The following is a 10,329-nucleotide window of genomic DNA, read 5'->3' on the forward strand; positions in this document are numbered from 1 at the left end:
CAATAAGAAGGTACTTACAGTTTCAATAATAACTTAAGATGTTAACACAAAGCAAGTCCAAAAGATCTCAATTTAAGGCCAGTAAGCAATATCCCAAGTAAACTGAAAAGCTAAACCTTAAGGGAGTCTAAAGAAAATTTTCAAGAAAAGAAACTAACAAAAATAATGCAATGTTCACTCAACAAATGTCGCAGAAAGCTCTGTTAGCTAAATTTGAAAGATACAGGTACATAACACCAGTAAAAAATTACCTGAGAACCATACAGATATACTGAATCCATTAAAGGCAATTCTAAACACCCAAGAGGTAAGATGTCTCCCAAAGTTCCCCTTAGAAGTAGCAACCACTGCCTTACCCGGAGTATGAATTTCCGATGACACGTATCCCGCTCTTTCTGAATACTCAACAAGGTAGTTTGACAGGAAGACAAAGCTACCGTAACATCTAAAATTCTCAGCAAATTAGCAATTGCTCGTGTGATCATAATGATTACATTTACCAATGGCACAGCCCTCTTACTCCTAGAAGAGAACTGAAAAATCGAAACCCCTAAATTTGGAAGCCCTGTTAAAGTCTTCCTAATACTATCCTGAACCTTAACTGCTGTAGTGTTAAGTTTGGTTAGCCAACCCCATAACAGATCATTGTTGGCCCCAGTGCCTGGGCTTTTGCCCTAAATATCATACATCCATCCATCCATCCCATAACAGATCAGATAGATTCCATCTGATATTCAACTCTCCCCAAAAAAAATTCTAAACAACAGAACTGTATTCTGAAATTCTATACTCAAAGATATTGCATCAGACGACAACTACACATCATCATATTCTTGTGTAATAACACCCAGGCCTAACCTCACTAAGAAATTAGCCCATGCCGCGACTCCCGAAGTCATGTGAATACAAGACTTCAGCATAAAAAACAAAAGAAAACTATAAGTTACCAGATCTCAAAACGGTAAAGAAAAAACAAACAGAAGAAAAAGAAACCCATATAACCATAAAACCCTATGGTATTTTGCACTTAATTTTAACCAAGTATCATAACACACGAACTAAAAACTGAATTTGGACAATTAAAGATTTGCATAACTCTACGGACCAACGTCCTCCCCAGTTAAAAAAAACTACAAGTCATGCCCATAAAAAAAACAGAGGAAAGAAAAAAAATTATCAGAACCACAGTACAACACAGGAATTAATCCATAAGATTCCCATTAACCTGTCTTTTTAATTTTAGATATACAGTATGTGTCAACTGAGACACACCCATATCCTCATCTAGAACAACAAACGTATTCCCCTTCTTTACATCAACATCACGAAAAGGACCTTCAAATTTAGGACCTAGTTTATAGTTCAACTGATTCCTGACATTTATTCTCACAAAAGCCCTATCTCCCACAGCAACTTAACTCCATCCGGCTTTTCATTACTTCTATCCACCATACCCCACGTTTTCATCTCGAGATTCCCAGCCTGACGCGCATATCTCTCTTTTGCCGTCGACACAAGCGCCCTAACAGTATCATCCCTCGAATGAATAGGTAACAAATCGAACACTCCCCATGCTGGGTAACCAAACAGTGCTTCATTGGGAGACATTCCAATGGCATCACTAACCATGGAATTAATGCTATGCTGCACCTGCGTAATATATCGATCCCAATTTACATCATTCCCCTCCACAGTCATCCTGAGAGCTTCAATAACCTTCCTACTTGCCCACTCACACAGCCCATTAGCTTCTGGTCTATAAGGAATAATAGTGCCTTACTGGATGCCCATTACATCTTCAAGACACTAATATCTTGTTCACAAATTCTCTCCCATTATCTGTAATGAGCACCTCAGGAACCCCATAATGACAAATGTACCCATTAAAGAATGCGACTGCCACCTCTTCTGCTGTTTTATGTTTCAATAGAAAAATCTCTACAAACCTAGTTAATTCGTCAACAACCACCAACAGGTGTCTATGGCCATAACTAGATTCACAGAAATTGGTCAAAAGGTCCATGTGGGCCCTGGCCCATGGCCTATTGGGAATAGGAAATGAACCCAATTTACAAGAAATGATCCTCGATGGCTTAAACGCATTACAGACTGAACAACCTCTCACCAAGTCTTACAATGACGTTAGCATATCCTTCCTAAAGAATTGTCCCTTTATATTCTGATACATTTTCTCAATACCTAAATGTGGACTGCAAGACCTACAGCGAACAATATCTAGAACCTTAGGCACTAAACTCCTAGGAACAACTATTTGTGTTGTATCACCCTTACCCTCACTATTCCTCAGTCTGTACCTAATCTTCCCAACTAACAAATTACCCTCTAATTCAAGCCCTGCAAAAGGCAGCTTATAACCCTTCCTAACTAATTCTCCTCTAAGAAACGCTTTTGCGTCTGCCAAAATCTCATCCTCATCCTACTTAGCTTCTACTAAACTAATATCCCAGTCTATGCAATCTCCAGATACGTAACACACTTGAGTACCACCTGCATCAGAAAAACTTCTACAAAGGGCTTCTGCTACGTTAGGTCTACCCTCTATATACCTAAGCTTGGCATCAAAATCCCTGATTGTTAGATACCACCTAGCCCTTTTAGGGGCAAGATCTGGCTTATTGAAAAGATCCAACAATGGCTTATGATCTGTAAGAACCTCTACTTGATAGCCCATTAATAACATCTTAAAATGAATCAAACTAGACACTACGGCAAAGGCCTCTTTGTCCATTACTGACCATAACCGTTCATTATTACCCCGTATCTTAAACTTCCTACTGTCAAATGCAATCAGATGGAGTCTTCCATTGAATTTCTGCATAAGGCATGCCCCTATACCCTTGTAGCTCGCATCTGTTACCAATGTGATAGTACGTTCCAAATCAGGAAACTTCAACACTGGGGGATTCGTCAAGGCATCCTTAATCTTCTGAAAAGCTAATTGCTGTCCATCTCCCCATACAAACTGTACATCATCCTTCAGGACATCTGTCAAGGGAGACGCTATAATAGAAAAACCCTTCACAAACCTACGGAAAAATCCAGCCATGCGTAAGAATGACCGAATCTGTTTCTTATTCTTGGGAGTAGCAAAATCCACAATTGCCTTAACTGTATCATCATTCACTTTAACACCACCCTTAGAAATGACATGACCCAAATATACTATCTGCCTCTTCAAAAAATTAAACTTAGCTAACTTTATCTTCAAACCCGCTAACCTAAGCCTTCTAAAAACCTCCCTAAGAATCTATAATGTTCTTCTTCCGAATCCTTGGCAACTAGTATATCATCCATATAAAGGAACATGGACTTCCCTAACAAACCATGCAAACCTGTATTCATTAGCCCAGTAAATGTCAAAGGACTACCTGATAAACCAAACGGCATCTGCGTGTACTGTAGTTGTAATGCCTCTTCGGCAAAGAGAAAGCCATGTATTCTTGAATCTCCTCACTAAGCGGTACTTGCAAGTACCCTTGCATCGGATCAATTGAAGAATAAATATGCTTGCCCCCAATCTCAACAAATAAATCTGGCAAACATGCCACAGGGTAGCAATCAGAAATGGTTTTCTTGTTCAACTTCCTAAAGTCCACACAAACCTGGACTGCACCATCCTTCTTAGGCACTGCCAACAACAGGAAAATAAAAGGCGAGGAACTGGGCCTAACAATGCCTTCCTCCTCCCATTTATTAACCTCTTGCTCTACCTGTTCTCTAATCTTAAAAGGCATTCTATATGAAGGAACAAAAATAGGCTTAGTCATGTCCTCCAACTGAACCTTGTGTTTTAACACATTTGTTAACCCTAACTTATCCCCTTTAAGTGCAACTATGTCTGCAAACTCAGCCAGAACATCTACCACACCCCCAACATATTCTTTATAATCAGCAATGACTAAATGATCCCTAAAAACCTGCCCCCTAGCCTGTGAATCTGCTTATGAAAAACTACAAAAATCCCAGGCAATAGCAACTGAATTATCTTCATTGACCCAGTCACCAAAGTCGATTGCATAAGTAATCGGGAATTTCCTCAACAGACGTCACTGATTTTTTTTGTGCTGATAAACTGCACAATCAACCCAGGATCTACGATAGTGACTTAGCCCTTATGCAAGGACAAACGAGACACGTACCAGGCTCTCTCAAATTTATTTACAAAAACAAAACCCAATCATCACCCTTACATAACAAACACACACAAAACCTCCAACAAAGGCACAACAACAAACTCACAATCCACGTGCCCGCAACACGAAACATGTGGGCCACACGACTACCCTCAACTTCAAGAAATCACTGAAATTTAATTACAATCAACACAATGCCACCGCAGCGCACAACGCCCAAACAGTTATTCTCACCCAATCATTCTCATCACAAGCTACAACTACGTAGGAGCACTCACTGTTTCAGACTTTACACCAACCTTTGGGAGCCCAAAAAAACACATCTGTTCAAAACAAGATCTCTGGACAACAAGGGCGATATAATCGCGTGAGAATCTCACTTCCCTGTTCAGGCGGTTGCTAGTTGGGATAATTTACTTTTAGCTATCCGGGCTTAAAGACCCCAAACTCACAACAAATCACTCGAACAAGCAAGGTGAAACATGACGTTGCATACTGCGGCGGTACGTGTGTAAAGTCCCTGCTCAACAGGTTCTCCATGATGAACATCCCATTTTCCGCGGTGCCTTCATAGCCGACCTGAGGTCGCACGTACACAATCTTATTATCATTATTGTGATTTGTATATCTATTACCTGTTCATTTGCCCTTGTACCACGTATATGTGTCACTTCATCAATAAAGTAGCAGTACTTGTCTTCCTGCTCATTATTTCGCACCCTCTCACAGCGGTGACCCCCGGAGTGGTTCCCGGAGCCATTAACGGACCCAAACGGCGACTTAGTCTTGGCCCGATGAACCAACCCACGCCCCTAACGGACTAACTACAGCACTCTAACAAAGCGTTCGGGCGATACGACCCTCGTCGGCAAATCACCAGCGTCATTAGAGGACCCACACGGCATGCTCCCAAGCGTGTATTGACGCGAGTGTTCCCTCACACTCCAAGTGAGAGTGCAGAATGAGCATGGACACAGACATCCCCACCCATATACAAATTACTGCAAACTTCTCAGGGGCAGACGTCTCCCTTGAGCAAACCCCTCCCACACACTTCTCCATGTCGGTGCCCACTCCCCACGCGATGTCCCTCCTGACGTACCAACCAAGGGCGGCCCTCAGCATAAAGCTGTCGCCTTGCACCCATCAGAACCCAGCATCCTGGCTCTACAGGGTCGAGGGACAATTCAGGGTGGCAGGCCTGACCGACGAGGTGCTGAAGGCGGACATCACCATCAGCGCCCTACCAGAGGAGATATACAAGAAGGTCGCCCCTTGGGTGACGACAATGACGAACCCTGCCACCTTCCAGGAGTTAAAAGCCACTCTCTTCGAGACCTGCTACTTGCCGGTCTCCGAGAGAGCCGCCCGCGCCCTCAACCTCACCCTCAATCCCCGGCAGGACACGAACCTCTTGGAGACGTGGCATGCCCTCCAGGACCTCCTCCTCCTCCCCCCCACAAGACTGACAGCAGCGGCAGGCACAAAGAGATTAGCCTGTCGAGGGAGATCCTCCTTCGGCAGCTACTCCCAGTGGTCCGTGGTCACATCACAGAGCCATACACCCTGCCGGTCGAGGACCTGATCAAAGTGGCGCAGCAGCTGACGGACTCCACGAGGGTAGCTAAGCGGGCATCCACTCCCGCACACCCCATCAACTGCCTCCAGCTGGAGGACCCCACTACAGAGGGCATCAACGCCGTCAACAGGAGGAGGCCACCCCACCAGCAGAAAAAGGAAAGGCCAGGGCTTTGCTATTACCACCACAGGTTCGGTAAAGCTGCCCAAAATTGTGAAGCCCCCGCCTTTTCTCCCCTCCAAAAAATGGGGGAAGCGTCAGCCACCCCCACAGGCCACCATGGCAGCAGCATCTGAGACACCCATGGGCCCCGCACCAGTAGGCTTCTACGTACGCGACGCTGTCTCCAGCAGGATGATGCTGATCGACACTGGGGCCATGTGGTCAGTGTTCCCACCTTCCAGAGAGGACCGCAGGCGTCCACCGGACCCGGCTGCCGCCCTGACGGCCGCCAACGGGTCCCCCATCCTCTCCTATGGCACCAGGCTCCTATCATTCTCCATCCTGGGCCAGAAGTACAAGTGGGACTTCATCGTCGCGGATGTTAGGACCCCGTTCCTGGGTGCGGACTTCTTTGCCCACTTCAGACTGGCAGTCGACGTCAGCCACAAGCGCCTGCTGGACACTGAGTCCTGCCAGTCCCTGCCTTTGTCGCCGGGCCCCAGGGAGCCCACAATCTGTTCCGTCGCTCCCCACCAGTACGGCTCCCTCCTGAAGGAATTCCCAGAGGTATTCAAACCCGAGCTTCATCAAGTGCCCGGGGCCCCCCGCCAAACACAGGATATATCATCACATCAAGACGAGAGGACCCCCGATGCACGCAAAGTTCCGAAGCTTCCCCCACAGCGCCTTCAGGAGGCCAAGAAGGCCTTTGCCAAGATGGAACGGATGGGCATATGCAAGAAGGCTCTCGGCCCATGGACCTACCCCCTTCACATGGTACAGAAAGCAGACGGCACCTGGAGACCCTGCGGCAACTACAGGCAGCTCAACCTCACTACAGAACCTGACCACTACCCTCTACCAAACATGCAGGACCTAACGGCCTCCTTCTGCGCGGCCAAAATATTCTCAAAATTAGATCTTTTGAAATCATATTTTCAGGTACCGGTAGCCCCAGAGGACATCCCGAAAACTGCCATCGTCACACCTTTTGGGTCCTACGTCTTCGCCTTCTCCACCTTCAGCCTGAGGAACGCAGGGGTGACCTTTCAGAGACTGATGGACAGCATCCTGGGGGACCTGAATTTCTCCGTCTGCTACGTCGATGATATCCTAATTTTTTCCAGATTACACAAGGAACACCTACGGCACATCCAGAAGGTCCTGCAGTGCCTGCAGGAGAGTGGCCTCGTCGTCAGGTTCGAGAAGTGCACCTTCGGGGTCAATAAGGTGGAATTCCTAGGCCACGAGATATCCCCAGGAGGCGTCCGCCCAGTTTCAACAAAAGTCAAGGCCATCATCAGGTTCCTCACCCCTACCTCCATCAGGGCCGCACAAGAATTCCTCAGAATGGTCAACTACTACAGGAGATTCATCCCAGGGATCACGCACACCATGGCCCCCCTGACGGAGATCCTCAAGGGCCGTCCGAAGACCTTGGAGTGGGGCCCCGACCAGCAGCAGGCCTTCTCCCTGACGAAGGCTGCCCTTGCCAAGGCAACAGCTTTGGCCCACCAGGACCCCAGGGCTCCCCTCCAGCTGACAACGGACGCCAGCAACGTCGCCTGCGCGGCCGTCCAGGAGCAAGTCATCAACGGAGCCCCTCAGCCCATCACCTTCTTTAGCAGAAAGCTCAGTCCCACTGAGTCCCGCTACAGCACCTTCGACAGGGAACTCTTCGCGGCGTACCAGGCGGTACGCCACTTCAAATTCCTCCTGGAGGGTATGCCCTTCACAGTTTGGACGGACCACCAGCCGCTGGTCCATGCCTTCACAAAGCTGGGGGATGCATGGTCCTCCAGGCAGCAGCGGCACCTCGCGGCCATTGCGGAGTTCACCTGCACCATCAAGTACCTCCCTGGCAGGAAGAACACAGTAGCCAACGCCCTCTCAAGGGTCGAAATCGACGCAGTGCAGCTCGGGATCGACTACGAGGACCTCGCCCATGAACAAGCTGCTGACTCAGACTCCAGCTTACCACACCGCCATCACGTCGCTAAAGTAGAGGGATGTGCCCCTCGGTCCTGGAGGGCCAACACTGCTGAGCGACATAAGCACTGGCCACCCCCGCCCACTGGTGCCTGCCTCCCATCGTCGGCTGGTCTTCAACGTCATCCACGGACTGTCCCACACCTCCAGCAGAACGACGGCCAGGCTACTGGCGGAGAAGTTCGTTTGGTATGGCATACGGAAGGATGCAATGGCCTGGGCAAGGCAGTGCATACAGTGCCAGGCCAGCAAGATAGGGTGGCACACTGAATCGGGGGTGTGCGACTTTCCTCAGCCGGGGAGATGTTTCGGGCACATCCACGTCGACGTAGTGGGTCCTCTTCCCCCATCAGGAGGAGCAAGATACCTTCTAACAGTCGTCGACTGCTCCACCAGGTGGCCCGAAGCTACACCCATGGAAGAGGCCACCTCCAGTGCGTGTACAGAGGCCCTCCTCTCCAGCTGGATCAGCCGGTTTGGTGTTCCAGACCATATAACTGTCTAAACTGTGGACTGCCCTGGCACGCCTGCTGAGGACCACTCACCACAGCACCACTGCCTACAACCCCGCAGCCAATGGAATGGTGAAAAGATTCCACAGGTCCCTGAAAGCATCCCTCATGGCTCGTTGCACCTGCAAGAACTGCAAGTACCAGCTGCCCTGGTGAGGACCGCCCCCAGAGCCAATGGTGACCCATCTGCAGCAGAGAAGGTCTTCAGGGAGACCCTCGTAGTCCCGGGGGAACTCATCACAGAGGACCGGGACGACTTAACAACGCAGAGGCCCCACGACAGGGTTGGGAAGTTCGCCCCCTGCTGGCGGACATATACCGACAGGACGTCCCCCTTCATGCCTAACAGTCTGTCCTCCACCACCCACGTCTTCGTCAGGAACGATGCCGTACGTCCATCCTTAACCAGGCCCTGCAGGGGGCCTTTCCTCGTACTTGAGAGAACAAGAGGGCATTCCGGGTGGCCGTCCATGGGAAGGAAGACTGGGTATTGATAGACCGCCTCAAACCTGCATTCCTGGAGGAAGACATTATGGGCACTTCTCAAAGCCCATGCAGGAGGTGGCACCCCCACAGCCCGCCCTGTCCACAAGAAAACCCCGTGGGCGCCCCTGGAAGGCCCCAGGACCAGGAAGGAGGGCAACCCAACACACCCATCCACAGAGCACCAAAGAAGATGAACATCCCCCCCCCCCCAGCTGGCATCGAGAAGGTGGGACCCCCTCCGTCGCTCCAGCAGATACCTGCTTTGATCAGATGTTACCTACGTCTTATGGGGGGAGTATTTTAAAGTCCCCACTCAACGGGTTCTCTATAATGAACATCCTGTTTTCTGTGGTGCCTTCACAGCTGACCTGAGGTCGCATGTACACAATCTTATTATTTATTATTGTGATTTGTATATTTATTACCTGTTCATTTGCCCTTGTACCACATATATGTGTCAGAGTATTTTTACGTCCAACCAGCTATTGTTAATCATCATATTTTCTATATGTACCTGTCCTGTTTTGTGTAGAGAAATAATTTGACGTCAGGTCACTTGTAAATTTTTGTACTCGCAGTCTCTGCATATACGTAGACGTCCACACGCCACTTTATAAGCTGGTTGCTTCATCAATAAACCAGCAGTACTTGTCTTTCTGCTCATTATTTCACACCCTCTCACATGTGCACTTCAACAAAATATGCAATAACAGTTGTGTTTATGACGTGCCTTGACCAGTAAGTTCTTGCCATCCTGTGAGACCCCATAGAATCGGTAGGAGTTTGAAGTAAAAAAATCCCGTGCACTGAACTTTTTCGCAACAAGTACCTTTCTGATAATTGCGAAATGAATCATTACAGTTTAGCAATTCCACCCAAGCATCCCCTGAACTCAGTATCTTGTTTATAGAACCCGTACACACTACCCCCTTCAGCTTTTCACTACACTCATCCACACACATCTGTCTGGATTTATGCACTCCTTTCACACGAACTTTCACCACAGCAACCATCCCAGGACCAAGAACCACATCATCCAACAGAACCCCTTCATAACACTTTTTACCCACCGACACATGTTCAGCATCCACCTGCAAATTCTCATGCACCCCCGATCCATCATCAGCATCCATCACACTCACATCCATCCCCTCAAAAAATAAGGCACAAACACACTAGGTACTCCAACAGTTATACCACATATCCCTGTATGAACCGAGATTTTTCATCTCCGACACGCTGGATGGCCCAGTAACAGTGTATTCCCCAAAGCAGCCCCTCATATAACCAAAAATGGTTCTGTAAAAGTTCTACACCCAAGAGATAAATCTACATTTACATATCCCAAAACCCGTAACCTATTTACTTGAACATCAAATACTCTCTTCAGCAGGTCTCAAAGAACAATCAGAAAACATCGATCAAAACAACTCATAATTCATCAAAT

The sequence above is a fragment of the Macrobrachium rosenbergii genome, chromosome 16, assembly GCF_040412425.1.
Source record: "Macrobrachium rosenbergii isolate ZJJX-2024 chromosome 16, ASM4041242v1, whole genome shotgun sequence".
Taxonomy (NCBI): domain Eukaryota; kingdom Metazoa; phylum Arthropoda; class Malacostraca; order Decapoda; family Palaemonidae; genus Macrobrachium; species Macrobrachium rosenbergii.